Below are 26,262 nucleotides of genomic sequence, written 5' to 3' on the forward strand. Positions count from 1 at the left end.
AAGGCCGGCACGGAGCTGCTCGCCAGGGAGCGGCTGGTGCACACGCGGGAGGACGCCATCCTGCCACGAGAAGGCTGTGGAGGCCTCCCAGGCAGACTTAGCCCGCCGGAACGATGAGCTCGAGCGGAGTCACGCCGAAGTCCACCGTCGGGAGGAGGAGGTCGCGATCCGTGAGACTGACGTCAAAATCACGGCGACGGCTCTGGATGCCCAGGAGGAGCAGTTAACTCACCGTGAAGCAGAGGCTGCCTCGGTGTCAGCGGCCCTAACTGCTCGGGAGGAGCAGGCCACCAAGTGGGAGGCCAAGCTGACTGCTCGAGAGCAAGCCCTTGCTGCCCTCGCCGAGCAGGTGAAGCGGGGGCAAGCCGAAGCCCCGGCGACCAGCGCCGTCCCGACCAGCGTGGCCGGATAACCCTTGAGGAGCGGCTGCAGATCGCGAAGGACGAGCTCGAGACTGTCACCGCCGAGCGGGCCAACGTCAAGCTGATGATGCAAGACATCCTTCGGCAAGCACGGAGGTCCGTGAGGGTGGCCGGGCTCGGGCGAGTCAACGTGGGTGAGAAGGGGATGGATCAAGACACCATCAGCCACATCACCCTCGGCTTCGAGGAGATCAGCCGACAACTGAAGGCTCTTCCCCGGGCCGTGCAGGAGTTGGCCTCCCGGGAAGGGCGTGCTCTGGCCCAAGCGGTGGCCGAGCACGTCCTGGCTTGTTATCGGAGCTGGGACCCCAACTTCTCGCTGGAGCCAGCCCGGCAGGGGGTGGTCGAGGCTGAGGAAGGGGCCGCTCGGGAGGCTGTCCAGGGCGTCACCGTCGAGGTGGCAGCTTGCTTCACACGGGAGCCATCACCGGTACCGAGTAGTGGCAGCAGCAGCGAGGACTCCTCGCCGCCTCCAGAGCCCGCCGACCTAGATTAGGCTTTTGTATTTTGTTTTCTTTTGACTTGTTGTAAATATGGGAGTGATCCCTCTGAATAGCTCCTTTTCTTGAATATAATGGAAGCCTTTCCTTGGGATCGCAACTCCAATGTTGTCTTGATGCTTGATGAAGTCTTTTCTCTTTTCACTTGGTGTCCTGAGGAGTACTTAGTCGGACCGAGCCCGACCTTTCCCCCACCGAGAACGAAGTCGCCCCGACCATTCATCACCCGAGTAGTGAGCCCTCTCTGCTCATTCAGCCCCTGAGCCCTCGCGAGTCCGCAGCGGCTAAGTCAAGAGACAAAGGCATGAACTTCCTTGCTCGGGAGATAGGTCGATCTAGCACGGAGCACGCCACGACCAGTGAACGCTTTCCCACTTTGCGACCACTCAAACAGGCAGACCGGAGACACGTGCGGGTAGAAATGCAACCCAGAGTCCCCACGGTCTGGTGGTGCCCGGGCTAGGATGGACCGGACCGAGCACCGACAGCCCGCCCCCAATGTCTAGGCTCCCGACCGCTCTTTGCTCAAGCGGTAGGATTACCCGAGAACCCCAGAGGCTCGGTAGTGCCCGGGGTACTGCCAAGCAGGTCGAACACCACAACCACCATGAAGGACATCGGTCAGACATTGCCATTCGTACGGTACACCTTTCTACTGTCTGTTCTGTCATTCTGGAAAAAGCGAACACGTGGGTAGCGTTTTGTGCGTGAGGAGACCATCTCGCCGAAAAGATTAGAATGTGAGGGCCTCGAGGACAACTCGGGAACAATAGATTGCTGAATATGTAAGAATGTAAATTTGTACGACTTTAGCCACTCACCAGACAGCTGTCAGCCTTTCGGCCGACCGATCCAGGAGGGGTATGCGCTCCGAGCTTGGGGTGCCCGGGAGCTTGGTTCCTTCGGTCGGAGTGGCTAAGCACTGGGAAGTATGAGAGGGAGCCCGGGGCCAGGCGGTCCCAACCACTCATGCCCGAGCGGTAGGACTACCCGAGGACCCCCTAGGCTTGAGCAGCGGCCTGGGCACTGAGGCCCTTGCGGTCGAGCTACTTTTATTCTCGGTTGTTGATCTGTAGCTTAAGAAAAAAGGAAAAGATTCTTTGTTTGGTGTGCTCTGTTAGTGCGGTACTCATTATAGACTGCTCTCATTTTTTACCCGAGACCTCTCGAATACCCAGACCGGCGAAGTATACAGACAGAGGCATAACCCAGAGGTCCTATGGTTCGGTGGCACCCAAGAAGGACTAACCAGACCGAGCACCGACAGCCCACCCCTGGGGTCTGGGCTCCCAACCACTCTTTGCTCAAGCGGTAGGATTACCCGAGAACCCCAGAGGCTCGGTGATGCTCGGGGTACTGCCATGACACCGAACACCACAGCCTACCACAACAGACTTAGGTCAGCGGCAGCTGCCTGCGCGCATACAAATCAGGATTCTTTTATAAACAGCAAAAATGAGAGAGCATGTTTTTCTCGCACAATCGAGCATCTCACCAGACAGATTAAACATATGGATTTTAGAGAGAAAGTAAAATTTGAAACAAGAACTGGACAATGATAATATATATTGACAATTTTGTACAAGACTGGGTGACTTACATGGTTAGTGGTAGCCCCCGGCCAACTTGGGCGGGGGGACCCCTGGCCAGGTTGGCCCGAGCACAAACATGCCACCTATGGATAGAACTTGCGCAGATGCTCGATGTTCCACACGTTTGGGAGCGGCTGCCCATCCTCTGCAGCCAGCCGAAAAGAGCCTTCTCGCGGGACACCGATCACGGTAAAGGGGCCTTCCCACATAGGGGACAGTTTATTCCTTCCTTCGCGCGATTGGATGCATCGGAGAACTAGATCCCCCACCTCGAGAGACCGGGCCCGGATGTGACACTGATGATAGTGCCGCAGGCTTTGCTGATATCGGGCTGCTCGGACGACAGAATGTCGCCGGCGCTCTTCCAAGTAGTTGTTGTCGTCGCACCTTCGCTATTCCTGTACGCCTTCGAAGTAGGCATGCACCCGAGGGGAGCCAAGAGTGAGCTCAAAGGGGAGGACCGCCTCAGCACCATACACGAGGAAGAAAGGAGTCTCCCCGGTGGCGCGACTTGGCGTGGTCCGATTGGCCCATAGCACAGCAGGTAGCTCATCGATCCACCCTTTCCCATGCTTTGCGAGCACGTTGTAGGTCCGGGTTTTGAGCCCCTTCAGTATCTCAGCATTGGCACGCTCGACCTGCCCATTGCTCCGAGGATGAGCGACAGAAGCGAAGCAGAGCTTGATGCCGAGGTCCTCGCAGTAGTCCCCGAACAGGGCACTTTTGAATTGAGTGCTATTGTCGGTGATGATCCTGTTCGGGACACCGAAGTGACTTGTGATACCGCAGATGAACTAAAGCGCCGTGTTCTTAGTAACCTTGATGACTGGAACCACCTCCAGCCACTTGGTGAACTTGTCGATGGCGACGTAGAGGTACTCATAGCCCCCAATCGCTCGGGGGAATGGACCTAGGATGTCCAGCCCCCAGACCGCGAAGGGCCATGACAGGGGGATGGTGTGAAGAGCCTGAGCTGGCTGGTGAATCTGCTTTTCATGAAACTGGCACGCCCTGCAGCGCCGAACCAACTTGGAAGCATCCTGGAGAGCTGTAGGCCAGTAGAAACCTTGCCGAAAGGCCTTCCCGACCAGCGTGCGGAACGACGCATGGCCACCACACTCGCCCTCGTGGATCTCAGTGAGAAGCTCACTGCCTCCTGCCCGGGTGATGCATTTCAGGAGGACACCGTCCGTGCCGCGCTGGTAGAGACCCCCCTCTACTATGGCATAGCGTTTGGACTGCCGTGCAATCCTCTCGGCAGAGGCATCATCCCCGGGGAGGAACTTTTCTTTCAAGTACCCTCGGATCTTGTCCATCCACGAGGCATCTTGAGAACCGCCGACAAGTGTAGCGCACTCGCCGAGCGGCGGCACCCTGACGGGGCTCCCCACTGAGGGCGCCGCCTGGGTCCCCTCAACTAGGCTCGAGGGTTCCCCTTCATCCTGGTCGGTAGGCAGGACGGATGGCCGTGTGAGCCTTCTTCAAAGACTCCGGTAGGGATGCGCGCACAGGAAGAGGCCAGGCGAGAGAGGTCATCGGCCAGAGCGTTGTCGCGGTGAGATATATACCGCAGCTCCAGGCCGTCGAAGTGCCTCTCTAGACTCCTGACTTCCGCCACGTACGCCGCCATTTGAGGATCCGTGCACTGGTACTCTTTCAACACCTGGTTGACCACCAGCTGGGAGTCTCCCTTGACTAGGAGGCGACGAATCCCAAGGCCCACCGCGGCTCGGAGGCCAGCGATGAGCCCCTCATATTCCGCCATGTTATTGGTTGCTCGGAACTGCACCTGCACGATGTACCAGAGTTCTTCACCCGTTTGGGAGGTGCGAACCACTCTGGCCCCCGCACCTTTCAGCGTGAGGGAACCGTCGAAGTGCATAATCTAGTACACGGGCGCATCGTGCCCGAGATATGCGGAAATCTCTTCTTGGTCGATCTCGGGGACGGTCGTCTACTCTACCACAAAGTCAGAGCGTGCCTGGCTTTTGATCGCCTGGCGGCTAACAAAGTGCAGATCAAACTCCGCCAGCTCCACCGCCCACTTGATGATGCGCCCAGTGCCTTCTCGGTTCTGGAGGATCGGCCCCAGTGGGTACGTGGTAACCACCGAGACCTTGTGCGCCTGGAAGTAGTGGCGCAGCTTCCGGGAAGCAACGAGCACGGCATAGAGTAGCTTCTGGGCTTAAGGGTATCTTGTCTTGGCATCTCGGAGGACTTCACTGACGAAGTACACTGGTCGCTGTACACGGTGGGCCCGGACTGCGGCTTCACCCGAGGGCTTATCACAGCCCCCGAGCTCAGCGACGTGGTTGGGGCTGGCCGAGTGCTCAGGCTCGACTCCCTGGTCGGGAGGTGCCAAGTGCTCGAGCTCGACTCCCTGGTCGGGAGGAGTCGTGAGGACTAGAGACTGCCCGGGGGCGGCCGGGAGCTGGGACCCAGCACCTTGCCCTGAGCACTCATCACGCTCCACCACCAGTACCATGCTCACGACCTGAGGAGTGGCCGAGACGTAGAGCAGTAGAGGCTCACCCTCGGAGGGGTTCACCAGTACGGGCGGCGAGGTGAGATATTTCTTCAAGTTGCGGAAGGCCTGCTCGGCCTTAGGCGTCCAGTCGAAGTGACCGGTCTTCTTCAGGAGTTTGAAAAGGGGGAGTCCTCGCTCCGCGAGCTTGGAGATGAAGCGCCCGAGGGCCGCCATGCAGCCGGCGAGGCGCTGAACTTCCTTGAGTCGAGCCGGGGATCGCATCTGCTCAATGGCCCGGATCTTTTCTGGGTTGGCCTCGATTCCTCGGCTAGAGACCAAGAAACTGAGGAGCTTGCCCGCAGGTACCCCGAAAACACACTTCTCGGGGTTAAGCTTCAAGTGGGTAGTGTGGAGAATGTTGAAAGTCTCAGCCAGATCTTCAAGTAGGGTGGCGCGATCTCGGGATTTGACCACGAGATCGTCGATGTAAGCCTCGATGTTGCGGCCAACCTGTGAGTCAAGGGTGATGCGCATAGCGCACTGGAAGCACGACCCAGCGTTGTGCAAACCAAATGGCATCGATACATAACAATAAGTTCCCACCGGAGTGATAAAAGAAGTTTTTTCTTCATCCTCTATGGCTATGTGAATTTGGTGATAACCAGAGTTTGCATCTAGAAAACATAAAAGATCGCACCCCGCGGTTGCATCTACAATCTGATCTATACGGGTTAAAGGAAAAGGATCTTTTGGGCAAGCCTTGTTTAAGTCGGTGTAGTTGATGCACATACGGAGCTTGCCGTTGGCCTTCGGGACGATAACTGGGTTTGCCAGCCACTCGGGCTGGAGGACTTCTCGGATGAAGCCGGCGTCAAGGAGCTTACTTACCTACTCCCGGATGAACTCCTGGCGCTCGGGCCCTGCCGCCGGACTTTTTGCCTCACCGATCGTGCGTCCGGGTGCACGGCGAGGTGGTGCTCGATCACCTCCCTAGGGATCCCGGGCATATCGGACAGTTGCCATGCAAACACGTCGACGTTAGCCCGGAGGAAGGCGACAAGCCCGCTTTCCTATTTGCCGCCCAGGTCACCGCCGATTCGGATGATCTGGGAAGCATCTTCGCCCACCACGACCTCCTTCGTAGGAACGGAGGCGTCGGCGGCGAGTCGGGGTTTGGATGAAGAGGGTCCTGGGCCCCCTGGGTAACCCTCGACCTCGGGCCGAGTATAGCTGCTCAGCGTAGGAGACGGCGCTGCCGGTCTCGGCGGACACGGAGATGGGGCTCGCAGGGCTCGGCATCTTGACCGTGAGGTACGCGTAGTTGGTGACCACCATGAACCGAGCGAGCGTCGGGCGCCCGAGGATGGCGTTGTAGGGGAGGGGGAGTTCCACGACATCAAAGATGACGTTCTTCGTCCAGAAGTTATCCCGGCTCCCAAATGTCACGGGCAACTCGACCAGCCCGAGGGGCAGGGAGTGCCCGGGCGTCACCCCGTAGAAAGGGAGCAACTTCTCAAAGACCTCCCGGGAAAGGAGGTTCAGGCCTGCACCCCCGTCAATCAGCACTCTGCTGACCTTTATGTTGCAGATGATGGGGGACACTACCAAGGGTAGTCGCCCCACGCCTGCAGTACTTGCGGGGTGGTCGGCCAGGCTGAACGTGATCGGGGAGTCCGACCACTTCAGGGGCCTTGCGGCCTCAGTGCTCGGGGTCGCCGAGCACACCTCGCGCCACATGGTCTAGACGCTGTGGCGGGAGGAGAGCGTGTACGTGCCTCCGTCGCTGAAAGCGATGGTGTGCTCAGGCTCCTAAAAACTGAGCTCTTGGTCGTCGGGGGCAGCTCTGTCGTCGCCATCCCTGCGGGGCTCCTCGCGGTCCCTCTGGCGTTGCTCGATGAGACTTTTGACCGTGCGGCACTCCGTGAGGTCAAGCCACTTGGTCTGGTGGATCTGGCACCACTTCCCCGGCTCAGGCCTCGCAAGAGCGGGGGCCCTTGCGGGAGCAAGAGCCCTCGCGGGAGCCGGAGCCCTGGGAGGGGCTCTGGTCGGAGCCCTTGCGGGCGCGGGCCTTCTATCGGCGGCCGCCCGGCGCGCTGGCCGACGGTCAGGCTCCTGGGTTGGCCCATGGGCGAGGCCCTAGGCCGGCTCGATGGGGACAGCCTCGTGCCTCCTTCTCTTTTTCTTTTCCCGCCTGTTGGATTGGGAATGATCTGGTTGATCGGCGGCAGGATGCTCAGGGCGTGGAACATGGCACGCCCGAGCCTCCGCCGCCTTGGCGCACTTGTCGGCCAGCATGAAGAGTTCCGTGGTGGTTTTGACGTCGTGCGTGCCCAGCTTCTCGAGCATTCGCTCATCGCGGACACCCTGCCGGAACGCGATAATGATAGCATGGGGGGTTATCCGCGGGATGGTGTTGTGGACCTGGCTGAAGCGCTGTATGAAGCGCCGCAGCGTCTCCCCCTCCTGCAATTTGATGACATGGAGGTCGCACTCCAGGCCGGGGCGTGTGAATGTGCCCTGAAAGTTTGCTACAAACTGGTGGCAGAGGTCATCCCAGGAGCCGATGGATCCTGGGGGTAAGTTCATAAGCCAAGTGTGGGCAGAGCCCCTCAAGGCAACATGGAAATAATTGGCCATCACCTTTTCACTGCCGCCAGCCGCTTGGACAGCAGTGGTGTAGATTTGGAGGAACTCGACGGGGTCGATAGACCCGTTGTACTTCTCCGGCAGTTCTGGTCGGAACTTGGTGGGCCATTTGACCCGGCGGAGCTCACTGGTGAAGGCGCGGCAGCCTATGCCGTACCCTGCTACGCGGGCAGCGCCCTTGGGCGGCAAATGCCAGCAAGTCGGGGAGCCCCGGCAATCATGGGTCGGCATGGAGGAGGCCTGGTCCTCAGCTTCAGCCTCATGCCAGGACTCCTGTTGGCGCTCGAGGGTAACACGCGTATCTTCGATGGCCCTCCGCTCGTTGAGGTGCAAGCGGAGGTCCTGAGCTCCGGTAGTGGCTAGGGGGGCGGCACTCCGCTTGGAGGTCACCCGGCCAGTTCGACCGCCGCCTGATGATGGGTCGGTCTTGGCTGCGCCGTGGTGGGAGGTAACCTGGGAGCTTTCGGCCAACACCTGACGGTGGGCCGTGCCCACCAGAGCGGACGTGTCCTGGAGCCAGTGACCTTCTGGGGTTTCCCCCGCCGCCGGGACTGGCGGGTGCCTGAGGAGAGCTTGCGCCGCAAGCAGCGCACTCCCAGGACTGGCCTTGCCAAAGGCGAGCTTACGCCGCAACAGCGCCCGGCGCTGTCCAGACGTGGATCTAGTGGCAGGAGTTTCTACCGCCTGCTGAGGGTTAGGCGATGCGCTAGCGACGGCGGTGGCGGCTCTGCTGGGCCCAGCACCATGGTCCCCATGAGAGGGGAGCACCGTGCGTGCGGACCGTGACTGTTGCTGAGGAGCAACAGCGACTGGGGCCTCCTGCGCGAGGGGCTCCATTTCCTCACTGGAGCTGGAGCCGGTGCGTTGGAGACGATGGCCACCTACCATTTTTTCTGCAGGAAAAATGAACAAATTCAGGGATGCAACCCCCCTACCTGGCGCGCCAGGTGTTGGAGGGTGAACTCCTGAAGCAGGGATCCGGAGGGACCCCTTTGAGATTCGGCCGGGGGGATGATTCTGAATCTGTTTTGCGGTTAAAATAAATGGGTGTAAATGCGATGGTAGGTGGAATGGAATGATCGAATGCAGAATGCAGTAAATGCACTGGAGGTTTTTAGACAGGTTTAGGCTGCACTGAGCGTAATACCCAACTCCTGTGTGGATGCTATAAATGCACTGAGAATGTCTCTCAGGGATGTTCCTGGTAACAAGAATATCTGTCTATCCTAGAGCTTCAGACTCCTTATTCTTCAGTGGTCTCAGCTTCTGTGCTTGTACTGGGGTGTTCTTCTATCTTCGGTCTTCGTTCGGGTCGGGGCCGTCTTTCCATGTCCACTGGCTCCTCTTAAATACTCACCGGCGGTAGCGTGCCCCGAAAGGGAGGGCACGAGTTCCAAGGCACCATAAATGGAAAAGCAGCCATCATGGGCTACTGCGCGAAGTGACGGGGGGTTGAAAACGCACCCCCGCCGGGTCTCGGACGTCATGATGGCGTTCTGCAACGGGCGCCGCGAAGAGAGCCCACCGGGCAGCCACCGAGCAGTCTGGCGTGCCCGTTCGATCTTGTACGCCTGACACAGCAGGGCGACAGGTGGGGCGCCTTGGGCCTCGCAATGCTATCCTGAGGCGCGCCGGATGATGCGGGATGGGATCCGTGCATTAAATGCCCCCACGCCCTCCTGCCAAAACGTGGCAGGGACTGACACTGAGCGTGGCAGGAGCAGTTGGAAGTGACGGGCCATGCGCCCTCTTAAATGCTGCATCGGGCCTTTCACTGGTTGACACCTCACCGCTGAACCTCTGTGGGGGCCACCGGCGAAGGGCTACTTAGGCCGTCGGGGAACCGAGTGCTTGGGGGCCGCAATTCACGGCCCCGAGCGCTCTCTCCCGGAACTATCTTCCTTGGGTCCTCGGGGTACCCGGGTGCTCGGAGGCCACTGTTCGCAGCCCCGAGCACACCCTTCCCGGTACTCGGCTTTTCGGATCGTCGAAGGACTTAGGTGCTCGGGGGCCACTGTTCATGGCCCCAGGCACTTTCTTCCTGACACTTGGTCTTCGCAGATCATCGGGGAACTCGGGTACTTGGGGACTACTGTTCATGGCCCCGAGCGCTCTCTCCTGGGACTTACTCTTCTCGTGCTTCGGGGAGATCATCCCCGCGGGAGGTCGCCACGTGGCAACCTGCTGGTCTGGCATCAAGACTCAGGGACCCCTGGTTCCTGTGTCACCGACACATATGCATATATATATATGTTTCTAGTTTCTTGAGATCTCTCAAAGCAATTAATTGTCTTCTAGTTATCTAGGATTGCTCAAAGAGCTAGTGTCTACCATAAGAAACAAGCTCCTTCTCTCTTCTCTTTGAATTGCTTGCCACATCAGATTTTTGCTTTGGTGGATATCTAATTAATATTTAAGACATAAGCTAAGGTAAAGCATTGGGAGAAGACTAAATAAGCTATTTGTTGTGGGGCCCAACTGTCATAGGAAATAACCAATACTACCGGTCACCTGCTTCTTCTTGCACCAATAAAATAATCGGCGTTGGCTGAGAAAGTGAGCCGGAGAGGAGGAGACAAGACTGGTTTGTCGATGTATTTTCTTACCGCAAACGTGTCACGGCTGCATTTTCTCCTAGCGTTAGGGTGTTGAAGTTTTTAATTGGCCGAGTTGATCCATTTCACTGCCCGGTCGAATGACTGCACGCCCGATGACCCTATAAATAGGATCGATCGTCATGTATAGTCCGCACATCCCAGAGTTCGAGTCAAACAGCTGAAGGCATTGGTAGTGAGCAGTACTTCGGTGCAGTGATTGGTGCCGTTGTACAAGTGGCTCGCACGGTTATACAAACATAGTTGAAGAAGCTGCAGAAGTGCTGCCGGAATACAGCTAGAAGAAAGCAGCTGAAATAAATATTAGTCAGGCCGTACTAATTAATGCAAGCGAGCTATATGATGTTGCCCTATTTAGGGCCTGTTTGGGTAGATGAATCATTTCTAATTCTCGTCGGATTCTCTGAATCCCTGCCAAACGGTAAAAAGCGAGAAACGTTTTATCAAACATCTTAAACGTTTCTCATTTTAACACTACGAGAAAGAATCACCCAAAAAGATATTTCTCACTGATTCTAGTTCATAGTTGTTTTTATGGAAAATTTGGATTTGAAACGGCTAGTAACCAAACGGTTTCAGCAAGTGATTCTGATTCAATAGGGAAACGTTTTTAAGTATCTGGATCTGAAACGTTTTTACGTGAATCGATCTCTACCAAACGTGCCCTTATATTATGTTACTTTTATAGTTATTGTGTTATTACATTTTTTATGCCTTTTGTATTTAGAGTTGTTGTGCTATTTATAATTCGCGTACGTTTTACATTCGTAGTTGTGGGGTTGCTTACTTTTCACGTACGTTTTATATATACAATTGTTCTGTTTGCTACATTTTGTGAGCTTTTTATATTTAAAGTTGTTATGCCATCTACATTCCGCATGCATTTCTATTTATGAAATTATATGGTCTTCGTATTACTTGTCAAACTGGTGTTGCGATGGTAATAATATTGTATTGGTCACGGTTCAGTTATAGGGTTGTCAGAGTTCTCCACAAAAATAGCTCTTGTTCTGAATAGGTACTAGGTGATGGATCTGTAGGAGCGATTAGTACTTAGTAAGTCAAGAGATGTATTCCTTAGAGGGGTAGAGTGTGACATTCTAGTTGATATTGTGATGTTCGAATATCCCTCTATAGAGTGTAAAAGTGTGAAATTTTACCCCTCTGACTCCGAGGTAGGGAAGCTTGCAGTCACTTGTGGCATCAATTAAATATTTGTTTTGCTAATACATATACTCATTTATTGAGTATGATTTATCACACTCACCCTTGTTGTATCTACCTTTTTACAGCTTGAAAAATATGAATTAAGCTAGGTGGGAAAGAAAACGACTAGACGTAGCAAGAGCTTTATATATTTGTTTTCACTCGCATGTAAAAATTGAGCTTTATTTAAAATATTACTCAAATATAAATAAAGATGAAAAAAAATGGTTGTGATTCACTTCTTGTCTATATTTACTTTTAGCTTTATACCGTTATAAGTTAACTTTTATAATTATATAGTGACCGTCGCGTCTGGACCTGGTCAGGGGCGTGACACTGGCAATAGCAACACGGGCGTGCACACGCGCACCCACACTTGCATGCACATGTGCAAGGCCACCACACAATGAACAGGGGCACACTAGTGCCGGCCACTGTGCTACCCTAAGTGAGGATGCGCTCGCTAGGGAGCCGAGGAGGAGGACCCGAACCACCACACAGCCGTCGCTACTATAAAAGTTATTTTTTAAGACACTTAGATTTTATTTCTACAGGCGGTTCATAGGACCAACTGCCTGAGAAAGTGGCTGCGGCCCCTTTACGACTGAGGACCGCCTGTGAAAACTAATTTTCACATACGGTTTCTTATGTGAACCGCCTGTGGAAATAGCTTCATTTCCACAGACGGTTCACATAAGGAAACACCTGTAAAAATGGTGTATTTTCATAGGCGATTTCTTATGTCAACCGCATGTGAAAATGGAGTATTTTCACATGTGTTTCCTTACATGAATCGTTTGTGAAAATGGAGCTATGTCCACAGGCGGTTCACATAAGAAACCGCCTGTGAAAATTAGTTTTCACAGGCGGTTGCTTATGTCAACTGCCTGTGAAAATAGCTCCATAAATAGTGCATCGTCTCAAGTAGCTCACAGGCTATACTGTTGTCCGAACAGTAGAGCTCTCAAGTGGCGGCAGATTTGAAAAATAGGGGGGAAGGTTTTATTTTTGAATTCCTTGGAGGAGCCAAATAAAGTATGAGTATCTCATACCTAGCTTGCATTTTTTTTTTAAAGTTTAGATTTACATTTAAAACTAAATTAGGGTTTAAATGTGATCTAGAGATGCTCATGGTTCTTACCATTTAGATCATCAAATTAGCTCAAATTTGTTGCCAATATTGATTTAATTGTGTAGATTCATATGATTCTAGCATTATATTTTAAAAATGTAGCTAGAATTTGATATTTTTTAGCCTTAGGAGGTTTCATCATGAATGAAGATTTTTCTCTAGATCTAGATCTCTAGGGAGAGGGAGTAATGAATTCACATTATTTTGAGCCATAAATTTACGCCAATGTAAATTCAATTGTGTAGACATATTATAATCATAACAAGCCCATTTTTTCCTTTTTAAAAAAATCTTTTAATTCTGATTTTCAAATTAATTAATTAATTAATGTATCTAATTTTGTGGTTGAAGTTAAAGATGGACAGAGCATGGATGTACGATGCGCCGAGACATGGAGAAATATACATCAAAGGATTCTTTGCTTTTATTGAAGCCGTTGAGAATGATGCTTTGACTAAGAAGACAAAGAAAATATACTGTCCATGTTCTAACTGTAAGAACCAGAAATTGTGGGACAAATCAAGCATAATCAAATCACACTTGATCTTGAGAGGTTTTGTTGAGGATTACAAATGTTGGTCCAATCACGGCAAACAACGTACAAGCGAACCAAACGAGGACATCGATGCTGATCAAGTGGATGGTGATGATGAGGGAGCAGTCGAAGGTGACACTGATGTTATGATAGATGATGATACTGATTTTGTTCTAGAGGAAATGCTGCACCACGCAGACCGCATATTTTAAGGGACACGAGAGGTTTAGATAATTTCGAGGCATTACAGAAGGCATGGAAGTAACTTTTGTATGAAGAATAGAAGGACTGTGATAAGGAGTTTACGGTGTTGCATTCGGTGCTTGAACTTCTAAGGTTAAAGGCCAGCAATGGATGGTCCGATAAGAGTTTCTCGGATCTGTTGAGTCTCTTGAGAAACATGCTTCCGAAGCCTAACTCCTTGCCCACCACCACTTATCAGGCGAAGAAGCGTATCTGCCCGTTGTCATTGGATGTGCAAAAAATACACGCGTGTCCGAACCACTGTATCCTCTACCGTAAAAGCCTTGGATAGATGTCCAGTGTGCAATGTGAGTTGGTACAAGAGGAATGATGATTGTGAGGACGAAGATGTTTCTGCCAATGCGAAGAACAAGAAGAAGAGTAATGCTGGTCGTGACGAAGAAGACACTTCTTCCAACGCGAAGAAAAAGAGAAGAAGTCCTGCGATGGTGATGTGGTACCTACCAGTGATCTCCCGCTTGCAGTGTTTGTGCTCGAACCCTAGGGACTCTGAATCGATGCGTTGGCATTTCGATAAGCTCAAGAAGGATGGAACTAAGCTTCGACACCTCGCTGATGCTAGCCAATGGAGAAAGTTCAGTGCCATATATCTAGAGTTCGCTGAAGAACCAAGGAATGTAAGGTTCGCGTTGAGTACCGACGGAATGAATCCTTTCGGTGACATGAGCACCTCACATAGCACTTGGCCAGTGGTCCTGGCCATCTACAACCTTCCTCCATGGCTATGCATTAAGCGGAAGTACCTTATACTGTCCATTCTTATCGAAGGACCGAAACAACCTGGCAACGATATAGATGTGTTTCTAGAACCATTGATGGAAGATATGGTGGAACTGTGGAACGAGGGGGTCCCAGTGTGGGATGAGTTCCGACGACAGTACTTCACGCTGATAGCCATGATTTTTGTTACCATCAATGATTATCCCGCCCTTTTTTCCCTATCGGGACAGGTTAAAGGGAAGCAAGGATGTGCAGTGTGCTTGGATGAAACTGCGTCTGTGTACCTTCCGTACTCACAGAAGGTAGTGTACACGCGACACCGACGATTCTTACTCAGAACTCACAGATACCGCAAGATGAAGAAACATTTTGACAACATGGTTTAGGAAGATACTAGCCCAAAGCCTCGCAGTGGGGCACTAGTGTTTCAAATGGTCAGTAGCATCAAGGTTGTTTATGGGAAGCCATCGAAGGGTAAAAAGAAGAAGAAAAGTGAGACATCGACCATCACGGTGTGGAAGAAGATGCCGATTTTCTTTAAGTATTTGCCCTACTGGAAGGACTTGGACGTCCGTCATAGCATCGATGCCATGCACGTTGAGAAGAATGTGTGTGATAACATGCTTGGCCTTTTACTGGACACCGGGCAAGACAAAGGATGGAATCGAGTCACGTAACGACTTGGTGTATTTTGAAATCAGGCCAGAGCTACACCCTGAAGATAGACCAAATGGAAAAAATTATCTTCCCCCGGCTAGCTACTCTCTGACACCTGAGGAGAAAAAGGCACTATGCAAGTACTTACGTGGGGTGAGAGTCCCGACTGGCTACTCATCCAACATTAAGAACCTAGACTCGATGAAATATTTGAAGCTAATTGGCATGAAGTCTCACAATTGTCATGTGATGATGACGCAAATGCTCCCTATTGCTATCAGGAGTATCAAGGCAAGATACATAAAGGTGGTCATCACACGGTTGTGTCACTTCTTCAACGCAATTGCTCAGAAGGTGATCAATGCTGAAAAACTGGGTGCTCTACATAGTTACTTGGTAGAGACTCTGTGCAAACTTGAGATGTGCTTCCCTCCTTCCTTTTTTGATATCATGGTACACCTCTTGGTTCACATCGTGAATGAGATAATTGCGCTAGGCCTTGTATTCTTGCATCAGATGTATGCGTTTGAGCGGTACATGGGCATTCTCAAGGGCTATATACGGAATCGTGCTCACCCAGAGGGTTCCATGATCAAGGGCTACAGTACCGAGGAAGTCGTTGAGTGTTGCATCGATTACATAAAAGATTCTAATCTGATTGGTGTACCTGTATCTCGACATGAGGGGAGGTTGTCTGGGAGAGGGACCAAAGGAAAGAAAAGATTCATCGATCATGATTACAAAGCAGTGGGAGAAGCACATTTCACTATCTTGCAGCAATTTCAGTTAGTGGCGCCGTACGTCGAGCAACACCTGGATGAGCTCCACACAAAAAATCAAGTCCGCTCGTATGATTGGATCTTGAAAGAGCACAAGCGTCGCTTCACCACATGGTTCAAGAACCAAAACCTTCCGGATAGTGAATCTGTAGATAAAAAATATGAAAATGTTGGCTTGTGGCCCATTAAGTTTAGTTACGTCATGGCAAAAGTATGACATTAATGGGTACACGTTTTATACCAAAGCAAAGGACAAGAAGAGCACGACCCAAAACAGCGGCGTTCGGATAGAACGCTATGACATAACAGAGGAAAAGGTTCATAGATGAAATATGGGAACTCGACTATGGAGTGAATCTGCAGATCCCCGTCTTTCGGTGCAAATGGGTTAAACACCCAAATGGCGTGGCGGTGGACAACTACGAGTTCACAATTGTTGACCTCAGCCTTATAGGGCACAAAGATGACCCGTGGGTACTCGTTGATCACGTCGCACATGTTTTCTATATAATCGACCCCGCGAATGAAAAGAAGCATGTAGTTGTTGCTGGGAAACAAAGAATTGTTGGAGTTGAGAATGTGGAGGATGAGGAAGAATACAATCAGTTCGACGACGTGTCGCCTTTCGGAGATCCAGAAAAGATTAAACTTGTAGAAGCAACCCTCGATAAATCTGTGATGTCCTACATGCGCCTTGATGGCGTAGGCAAAACAGTTCAAGGCAAATAGTACCATGTTATTCAAATTATTTTCCAATGTGACAGAACCTGAAATTTGTATAAAATTAGGATAAACTTTAATTTGTATCAAGGACTTGTATTCATGATGTAAGACAGATTATGCTTTAATTTATATTTAGGGCAATTATATGCTTTAATTTAAGATGCTTTAATATGTAATAGAAACAAGTTGATGTCCGGTATTTACACAATAACACAGGTCGGTGATGAAGGGGAGCCTGTTGCACCTCGTGAGGCTTGCGCCAAATTCCGCAACAGTTGCAAATTTCTTGTCAAGGAGTATGTCCCAATCACTATAACTGATTGGCGGTTGCTGCCGGATGAGACGAAGGAGTTCCTTTGGGCAACATTGCAGAGAACCATTTGATTCCTCTCGGGAACAGTGGAAGCAGCCAAACAGAATGCATTGAAAACTATGGGAAAGAGCTTCCAGGACTGGAAGAGTGAGCTGAATAAGGAATTCGTGAACAAGAACCTGGTACCCTTTAATAAATATGGAAAGATTACGCCAGACCAATGGGCAGAGTTTGTTAGGCAGAAGACCACACCTGAGGTTATCAAACTAGGTGAATCGTTCAAGCACCTTGCAAAGAAGAACAAGCACCACCATCACCTGGGCCCGTTCAGTTATGCCCCCAAAATTCCTGATTGAAGGAGGCAAGAATAAGAGGCTGCCCGGGCTGGATAACCCAACCCTTTGGAAAATTGTGACGAGTGAAGCAGGAACTGAGTCTACGCTCGGTCACAACGAACTGAGTCTGGGGACTTAGCCTTTAATAGCCTCGAGACCTTAGAGGTGACCCAGACCATCCAAGGAATTGCTAATGAAGGGTCTCTAGTGCCCGACAGGGAGAATGACCTGCTTACCAAGGCCCTGGGGAACAAGGAACAACCGGGTTGCACTCAAGGCATCGGATCAAAAGTGGGCTGGAAGCATGGATTCCCAGACGCCACGGGCCAATACAAGACCCGTAATAGATATAAGAAGACCCTAGAGGAACAGATATAAGGACAGGTTAAGGTCCAATTCATGAAGATGTGGAATGAAAAGGAGAAGGAAAGGGCGGCACTAATGCTGATAGAGCAACCAACCAGCCCAGGCTTTCGGAGCAGCGTCGGTCCACGCATGTCGATAGCCAGAGATATCATGTGGATGATATCACAGAGGCTACCCCTTGCATTCTACATGTTCCGGTCGACAAGGGAGACTTTACTATCGAGGCTACCACTGGCCAAACCATTCCAGGCCGTGTGTTTCACAATCAAGATATTCCAGCCGGTTACGCCAAGGTACAAGTGGACTCGGTGCAGCCAGTTTTCATGAAGTACAAGCTTAACATCAGCACACCTGAGGGTATCGAGATTCTCAATGAGGCTGTTGGTAACTTCATTCTGTGGCCCAGACGGGATATCATCTTTAGCCGTCAGAAGTCATAATCGCCAGCATCACGGCTGTCCCAGTGCACAACATCTCTGCCTCAGGCACCTCCGCCCTAGAGCCAACCCTCTCCCCCTCAGGCACCTCAGCCTCAGAGCCAAGTCTCTCTGCTTTAGGCACCTTAGCCCCAGAGCCAAGCCTCTCTGCCTTAGGCACCATCGCCCCCGCGCCCGCTATCTCCGCTTCATGCAACTTCGCATCGTGCTTCACCGTCTACAACTCTGGTACTTCTGCCTCCAGCGTCTCCGACTCTGGCATCTGTGCCTCCAGCATCTGCGCCTCCCGCACATCCATCACCTAAGCATCGGAGAGTCCCTAAAACGATTACCCCATACGAGAAGACTCTACCTGATCCGGTGAAGAGGTGGCTTCTGTTCTCAAAAGAAAAGGCATCATCCGCTCAGGAATCTCCAGCGAAGGGCGATCTTGCGAGAGAGACCGGCAAAACATTAAGTATCCCTCAGATGGATTTATTGCCTACACCGGATGTTCCTGAGAAATATGAGCATGGCAAGCTATTTCTGCCATCATTTCAACTCCAAGAAGGTCCATGGGAGATGAGGAAATTCCACGAATGGTACATGAGGGAATGTCACGTCGGGTTCTCTGTAATCACTGCTTCTGTCCCCGCTAACGTTTATCTAAGCGGAGACTCCTATCTCATGTTGGATTTTAAGGACATGCACACTTTATTCCATCGTGAAAAACTCGACATCAATCTCATAAGCTTGTGGTGCCTGTAAATGCCTATAATCTACCCCTACGTTCATATATCTACCAATGTATGTTATAGAAGCTAATGACTAGTGACTTATTCTGTAGGATGCAATTTAATGATGTGGAAAAGTTGAAGAGGCCTGTTGGATTCATTAATCTGCAACGAATTTCCCAGCCCAACATGGTCGTGAACTTGAGGACTGATGACCCCCAGATGAAGGGGAAGAGTAAAAAGGATAAAGCAAGGGTCCTAAAAGACTTGACCAAATCAAAAATGCTCAAAATGTTAGCCTACATAGGAAGGGCTATGCTAGAAATGCAGGAAAAGGACTGCATCTTGACTCCCTACAACTTTAAGTAAGTGTGATACGTCATGAACCTAACATAAGTATTCAACTTAGTTGATCGATCAAGAATCTAACATAAGTATTCATGTAGCGACCACTATATTTGTATAATGCTAATGCCGAAGTCAAGCAGACTCGTGGTCCTTGACTCAGCCGATTTTCAACAAAAATCCTACCAAGATTTCATTGACGTTATACAGAGGTAAAAGAAATCCCCATACATAAAATTCTTATAAATCATTTATGAATTGATAATTAATTATTGGCATTTGAATAGGGCCTACAAATGGTACGTAACGAAAGGTGGGATACACGATATGGCCAAGCTGGATGCGATGGCGGTCCGTACACACTTTCTGGTAATAACACACTTCTAATGCTTGCATCTTGCTATTTATGACGAAGAGTCTTATTGAATTAACGAATACGTTGCGTTTTTATTTGAAGTGCCACAAGCAAGGTTTCAATAGCGTTCTTTGTGGATATTATGTTTGCGAGTTTCTTAGGGTAAATGGGAGGTACACAACGAACCTTGAGGACGTAAGTCATCATTGCGCATGCACATTCTTATTTGGTTATGTTTTCGTTGTCAGTAGTATTTTAACTCTTTTAGTTGTGTTTTCAATCCAGGCACAGATGGTCCAAAATAAAACCGACCAATCTCTCACAGACAAAGATATCCAAAACGTCCAACATGACATGTGCTGGTTTATTATGCACGAAGTCATCCACAAGAATGCCAAATTCTTTGATCATGGAGGCGAATTAGCTAGCCATCCTAGGCTTTGTGAGTGGGAGAAGAAAGACTCTTAGCAATATAGGCTTGTGACGTTGTGAATATTATTGTACTTGTGTTAAATATTGAAATTTGTGAAATCTGTGATGCCATGTGATGCTATTGATATCTGTGATGTTATTGAAACTATGTGAAATCTGGAGGGAATAAAATATATTCTAATTATTTTTTTAAAAGAAATACATACCATAGGCAGCTGGCTTAAGGAACCGACTGTGGAAATACATTTTCACAGGCGGTTGACTTAAGAAACTGCCTGTGAAATCCATTTTCACAAGCGGTTGACTTAACAAACTGCCTACATTTCCACAGGCTGATGACTTAAGAAACCGCCTGTGGAAATACATTTTCACAAGCGGATGACTTAAGAAACCGCTTGTGAAATCCATTTCCACAGGCGGTCAGTTTTGCGCCTGTAGAAATCATTCATTTCCACAGGCCTTTGTTCCCAGGCGAGTGCGCTAAACGCTTGTGAAAAGGTGTTTCCACCCGGCTATGTAGTAGTATTATGTAGTAGTGCGCTAGACTGGAGGGGTCTGACATGACACACATGGGCTTAAGGGTGGTCGAGGAAGAAGAGTAGAAGAGGGCCAACATTCGGGACTACGGATGAAAACGATTCAAAAAATCGGTAAAGATCTCAATCACTTTCACTTTCATATTTTCTCTCACAAGCAAATACGATAATAATAGTATTAGAAACAAATACGGCATTGGTATTACCGGAAAATCAGAAAGTATCATATGGGACGGAAACATATCAAAATCGATCGGGAATTGATAATTCAGAACGGCGTGCATGATAAATTATAGTCAAGTGTTTAACACAAATAATAAATTCATACATGATATATATGATTGACATCTCATAATTTACACTAAGACCCGACTGACTACATTACAAGGATATGTTCAAATGTTAGTAGAACTGTTTTAATGACATACAACCAATAGAATAGCATATGTCTAACATAAATGACAAGATTATGTATAGGGTAGATGTAGAGACGATGTGAGAAAATGAGTGAGATGTTGGGTGGCCGGTAAAGAAAGCCGTAAAAGTAGTCAGAAACGGTAGAAAAGTGAAAATGATCGGAAATTGCCCAAACCATTTTCAGTTTTATATTTTTTTCTCGGAATCAAAATTGAAAATGATAAATAGGAAGTTGTCAGAAAGAGATACAGACTATCATTTTTCAGTTTAGATGAAAATGATCTCCAACCGAATGGGAATTTCTATTTTTGTTTTCATCCCTATCCGGGGCACACCACCACTGCCTCCTCCCAAACCCTACAACACGCAACCAGGCACCAACTATAAGGATCGGCACCAACGGGCGCAACATGAGGATAGGAATCGGAGGAGAAGCGAGAGGACAACAGGAGTCAGGTGAAGTAGAGTAGAGGGTGGAGATGGAGGGGGTTGAGTTGCAGATGGGGAAGAGGAGAGGGGTCCCCGGTCCCATTTGTATGTGAGGAGGGGAGCAATGGTGACACCATGGTGTGCCCGAGCCACGCGCGCACTAGCTACCTTGAGCGGAGAGGCCATTGGATACCGCCACCACCTCCTAGTGCTGCCCCCTCACCCTCCTCCTCTCTCTTTGCCCTATCATCAGGGGGGCGATGCAGGCAAGAAGATGGCCAAGCAGGCCCAACTGGGTTGCTCCACCCGTGGGCCTTGTAGTGGCCTAGTTGACTGCCGGCCTATTCTTTTCCCTTTTTTCTCCTTTTCTTTTCCAATTTTTTTTCCTTTTTCAAATTTTCCTTTTACAAATCCTCGCAATTTCAAAATAAAAGGAAAATTCATCAAATTAGATAACAAATGATACCATCAGATTCATATGTTAAACTATTTTTTATGATCATGTTTTTACCTAATTAACAATATACCATAACAATATGTAGATTTTGTGATAAAAAAAAGGGACAACTAGATTCGTATTTTAAAGTTTTCCTATGGTCTTGTTTTTATTTAATCAATAATATAGTATAACAAAAATTAATGATCATGGTTCAACTTTGGAGACCGCACCAACATAAGCCGCACCTTACGAAGGGAGCACACATTCATAGTGGCCTCTTGCAGCATTAATTAAGCTACCTTCCCAAAACATGTATGGTATTTTTTAGATGAAGTAAGTATAATTTTCGGTCTCTATACAAACAAGACGTCAAAACATTTTATAAATGTAAGCACCTGTGCCGAGTCTGGGACTCAAACACAGGTGGGCAAGTTCCACCGCAAGGACCCGAATCAACCGAGCTATTCTCAGTTAAAAAAAAGTATGATACTTGTAATAGCCAATGGCCAACATGCAGAGGCGGACCGACGTTGAGGCTTGGGGGTGCACAGGACACCCAATGATTTTTTGTTTTTTAGTGATCCATCGTATGTAACAGGTCTATAGGCCACCCTCTAGCTTAACAAATGGGACACCCGAACCTCTAAACTAATAAGTGGGACACCCGGTTATTTTTGTTCTGGGTCCGCCACTGCCAACATGGGCAACTTGATCAACAGCATGCTTATACTTATTGCACAAAATCAGAGAGGCTACCTCTGTTTGTCACTCTTGGAACAAGCAGATCCCAGCATGCACGCAGTTGCAACTTTGGCATAATGTTTACTGCGGTATCAAGTTGTCAAACTATATATGACATGGCATTGTTGGATTGTCATTCAGATGCATGCTGCAGTAATTTTGTTTTACTTGGAACAAAATTCAGCTGGGTGAAATTCAAAAATAAAAAAAAGGGAGAAGGTTTGTTGCTACTTGCTTTTCTTGAGAGTCGAAATCAAGTCCTCTATACTATAGTAGACCAACTGAGCTAGGAAAAAGGTGACTGTTTGTTGATAGCAGGAAATGGCAAGCTGTAGATATTATGTGTCTTCGGCTTTAAGAGCGAGTTGAAACCGTAGAGGCACTGCTGTCATTGCGGCGATCTGCTTGGCGACAAGAACTCAAAGCTGCTGCTGATTCGACTCATGTTTGATTTTGAATCAGAAGTCGGAACGCTCCTGACTAGGAAGGGCTGCGCGGGGGTCAAGGTGCGACAGCGAAGCTCGGAGCTCGTCAGGAGCTTGTCGAAGGAAAGGTCCGATCTGAATTCAAAGGAAAGGGAGCCAATTATTGGAGAGAAAAAGGAAGAAGTATTGCCGACTATTGTTGCTAAGGTCCTCAAAGACGAAGTTCCGGTGGTTGGTTCGAATGTGGGCAGCACCGCATCCACATTATCAATGAACAGTAGTATATCTACAGTAGCAGCAATGTACGGTGGTGTGTTTGCAATAGTAGCGCCAAAAAACAACAGCAAAAGCCGAACTACAGCACTGTTCGAATGTGAGAATGATTAAAGGGAAGGTGTCCTTGCTGCCTGGAACAAAGCCACAACCCCGGTGTTACCCTCTCAGTCTCTATCATTCACAAAAGAGAAGGTTGCGGCGGCTACGTATGTATGATCTTAGAGGGGCTAAAGCTGAGAAGGTGAGAGATGAAATATTTAATGAAGTGAAGCCTATAGTGTCTATCCAGAAAGAGTGGAGAATAAAGCCAGTTGAGACACTCAGTAATGATGAGGTGGACATGCTAGATGACGAAGGGTCGCCGGTGATTAAAGATGGCACTCCACCTCCTGAAGGTATGGATATAAATATGGTGTTTTCATTGCCTTTGGAGTTTCGGGTTCTCAATGAGGGAGTCACACAATTATGTCTTGGTCCTAATGAAGCTATTTTTGAGAAGCCTAATGAATCAAGTCGACACTTGAAACCATTGTATGTTAAAGGGCATATCAATGGAACGCCGATATCTAGAATGTTGGTTGATGGTGGAGCTATGGTGAACTTGATGCCATACTCAGTTTTTAAGAAGTTGGGGCGAGAGGACGGTGAGCTTATGAAGACTAATCTGATGCTTAATGGCTTCTTGGGTGATCCTACAGAAAACAAGGGTGTTATTTCTATGGAGCTTACTGTTGGAAGCAAGACTTTGCCTATGGTTTTCTTCGTTGTCGACGTGCAAGGTAATTATAGTGTGTTATTAGGGTGCGATTGGATACATGAAAATCATTGTGTTCCTTCTACCTTGCATCAAACTTTGATACAATGGATCGGCGATGATATAGAAGTTGTTCAAGTGAACACATCGGCTTATGTTGCTTTGGCCAATGCTTCAGCTGATTGGCAGCATTTTTGTAAGATCCTGTGTTTGTTAGGTTTAGATCTTTTTGGTTATGATTATGTAAGTGTCACTAAGGATGGTTTTGTACCCATGTTTGTACAGCCAGCTTCTGCAGCTCGGCTTAGTAACATGATGTGACAAATGAGTAAAGAAAATAGTTTAGAGTGGTTGCAAAAGCGTATGGAACAATATTGATCAAATAAGAACGATATTTGTGAAGCTATTGAAGATCTTGTTGACATAGAAAAATTAGGACAAGGTTTATCGTTACCTGACCCATTAGAGGAGGTTGATATAGGTGATGGGGCTGTTCCTAGGTCGATGTTTATAAACAAAAATATGTCTGTTGAATATAAGGGTAAAGTAACTAAGTTGCTTAGGGAATATGTTGATTGCTTTGCTTGAGAATATCATGAGATGCCGAGACTTAGCTGAGAGATAGTAGAGCATCAGTTGCCTATTAAATCTGGTTTTAGGCCTCATAAACAACCACCTAGAATATTTAATCCTAATATGTATGATCACATCAAAGAAGAGATAGGCCAATTACTAGTAGCTGGTTTTATAAGGCCATGTAGATATGCTGATTGGATATCTAATATTGTCCTGGTTAAGAATAAAAATAGTGGTAAGTTGAGGGTATGCATTGATTTTAGAGATTTGAATAAAGCTACACCTAAAGACGAATATCATATGTCTATGGCCGACATGTTAATCAATGATGCTTCGGGACACAAGGTAGTTAGTTTCTTAGATGGCAATGCTGATTATAATCAAATTTTTATGGTTGAGGAAGATATGTCAACAAATGACCTTTAGATGTCTTGGGTTTGTTGGCTTGTTTGAGTGGTTTGTTACAACTTTTGGTTTAAGGAATGCCGTCGTTACGTATCATAGAGCTATGAATTTGATCTTTCATGATTTACTTGGTGTAATATTGGAGATCTACATTGATGATACATTTGTTAAATCGGATGGCATGGATCATCACTTAGCCAATTTATGCCTAACCTTTGAGAGGATGTGTCAATATAGTTTAAAGATGAATCCACTTAAATGTGCTTTTGGTGTGTCGGCTAGCAAGTTTCTAGGATTTATAATACATGAGAAGGGCATTGAGATAGATCCTAGCAAAATAGAGTCTATTAGAAAGGCGGAGGTGCCGTAAAGTAAACATGATGTTTAGAAATTTCTAGGAAAGGATAATTATTTGAGAAGGTTTATATTAAACTTGTCAGGTAAAGTTAGTGCATTTACACCTATACTTCGGTTAAAGAAAGAGACCGAATTTACTTTGGAGCAGAACAACAGCGAGCATTTGAAGAAATTAAAAAGTACTTGTCTACACCTCCTGTACTTAGGGTGCCAAAAGCCAAGATACCGTTTTGGCTATATGTTGCTGTTGAAGAAAATGTTATTGGAGCTGTTTTGACACAAGAAGTGGATGGTAAGGAGTGTGTGATCACATATTTAAGCTGACATCTCCTGAAAACTGAAATAAGGTATGTGTTTATTAAAAAGTTATGTTTATATTTGTATTATGTTTGCACAAAGTTAAGATATTACTTGTTATCTAGTACTTGTGTAGTAGCATGTCAAACCATTTTTATGAAGTATATGTTGCAACGGCCGATTTTAAGTGGTACAATCGGAAAGTGGGCTTATGCATTGATAGAATATGATTTGGCTTATGAATCTTTAAAATCTATGAAGGGCCAAATTGTAGCTAATTTATTGTTGACCATCGAATTGATGATAGTAAGGAGGTAGTCGGCTATGTAGCAACTGATCCGTGGAAACTTTATTTCGATGGCTCGGCTTGTAGAGAGGGACAAGGTGTTGGTATTGTTCTAATTTCACCTAGAGGTGTTGTTTTTGAAACATCAGTGCGTCTGGAATATTTTTGTACCAATAATCAAGCTGAGTATGAAGCTCATTTGTTGGGTTTACAAATTTTAGTGTCCATGAATGTAAAGCATGTAGAGGCCTTTGGTGATTCATTCTTAGTTATCCAACAATGTTTTGATGGATCACTAAATAGATACCTAGAAAGGTGTTTGGAAATCATAGCAACTTTAAATGACTTCATTATTAGCCATGTGTCCAGAAAAGAAAATACTAGAGATAATGATTTAGCACAATAAACATCTGGTTATCAAGTTAGTAGAGGGAAAATTTTCATGATGGAAGAACCGGTGCTAGAACATGCTGCAATCCTAATGGGCGAACCAAGTGATTGGAGGAAACCCATAATTAGCTACTTGAAAAACCCTAGTCAATATGTAGATAGAAAGCTTCGGTGACAAGCATTGAAGTATACATTTGATACATGGTGAATTGTATCGCTGAACTTTAGAAGGGATGCTCTTAAAATGCTTAGGTTCGGATCAGTCTAAAATTGCTATGGGTGAGGTACATGAAGGTATATATAGTACACATCCGTTGGCTCATAAAATGAAGTGGTTGCTAAGAAGGGCTGGGTTTTGTTGGCCGACTATATTGCAAGAC

At 48.2% G+C, this 26,262-nt stretch overlaps 1 protein-coding gene across 2 annotated transcripts in view; it reads right to left on the bottom strand.

Moving 5' to 3' along the window:
• The window catches only part of LOC133904089 (disease resistance protein RGA5-like), a 63,302-nt gene that overhangs the window by 14,089 nt on the left and 22,951 nt on the right, over positions 1–26,262 (bottom strand). Inside the window, exon 6 of one of the 2 annotated variants that reach the window (XM_062345569.1) lies at positions 22,261–22,676. The exons of the other annotated variant lie outside the window; for it this stretch is intronic. The gene's annotated coding sequence lies outside the window, so the exon portion shown is untranslated. Of the gene's footprint in view, positions 1–22,260; positions 22,677–26,262 lie in introns of those variants that run through there. 2 annotated transcript variants of the gene reach the window in all.

The sequence above is a fragment of the Phragmites australis genome, chromosome 21, assembly GCF_958298935.1.
Source record: "Phragmites australis chromosome 21, lpPhrAust1.1, whole genome shotgun sequence".
NCBI classification, from domain to species: domain Eukaryota; kingdom Viridiplantae; phylum Streptophyta; class Magnoliopsida; order Poales; family Poaceae; genus Phragmites; species Phragmites australis.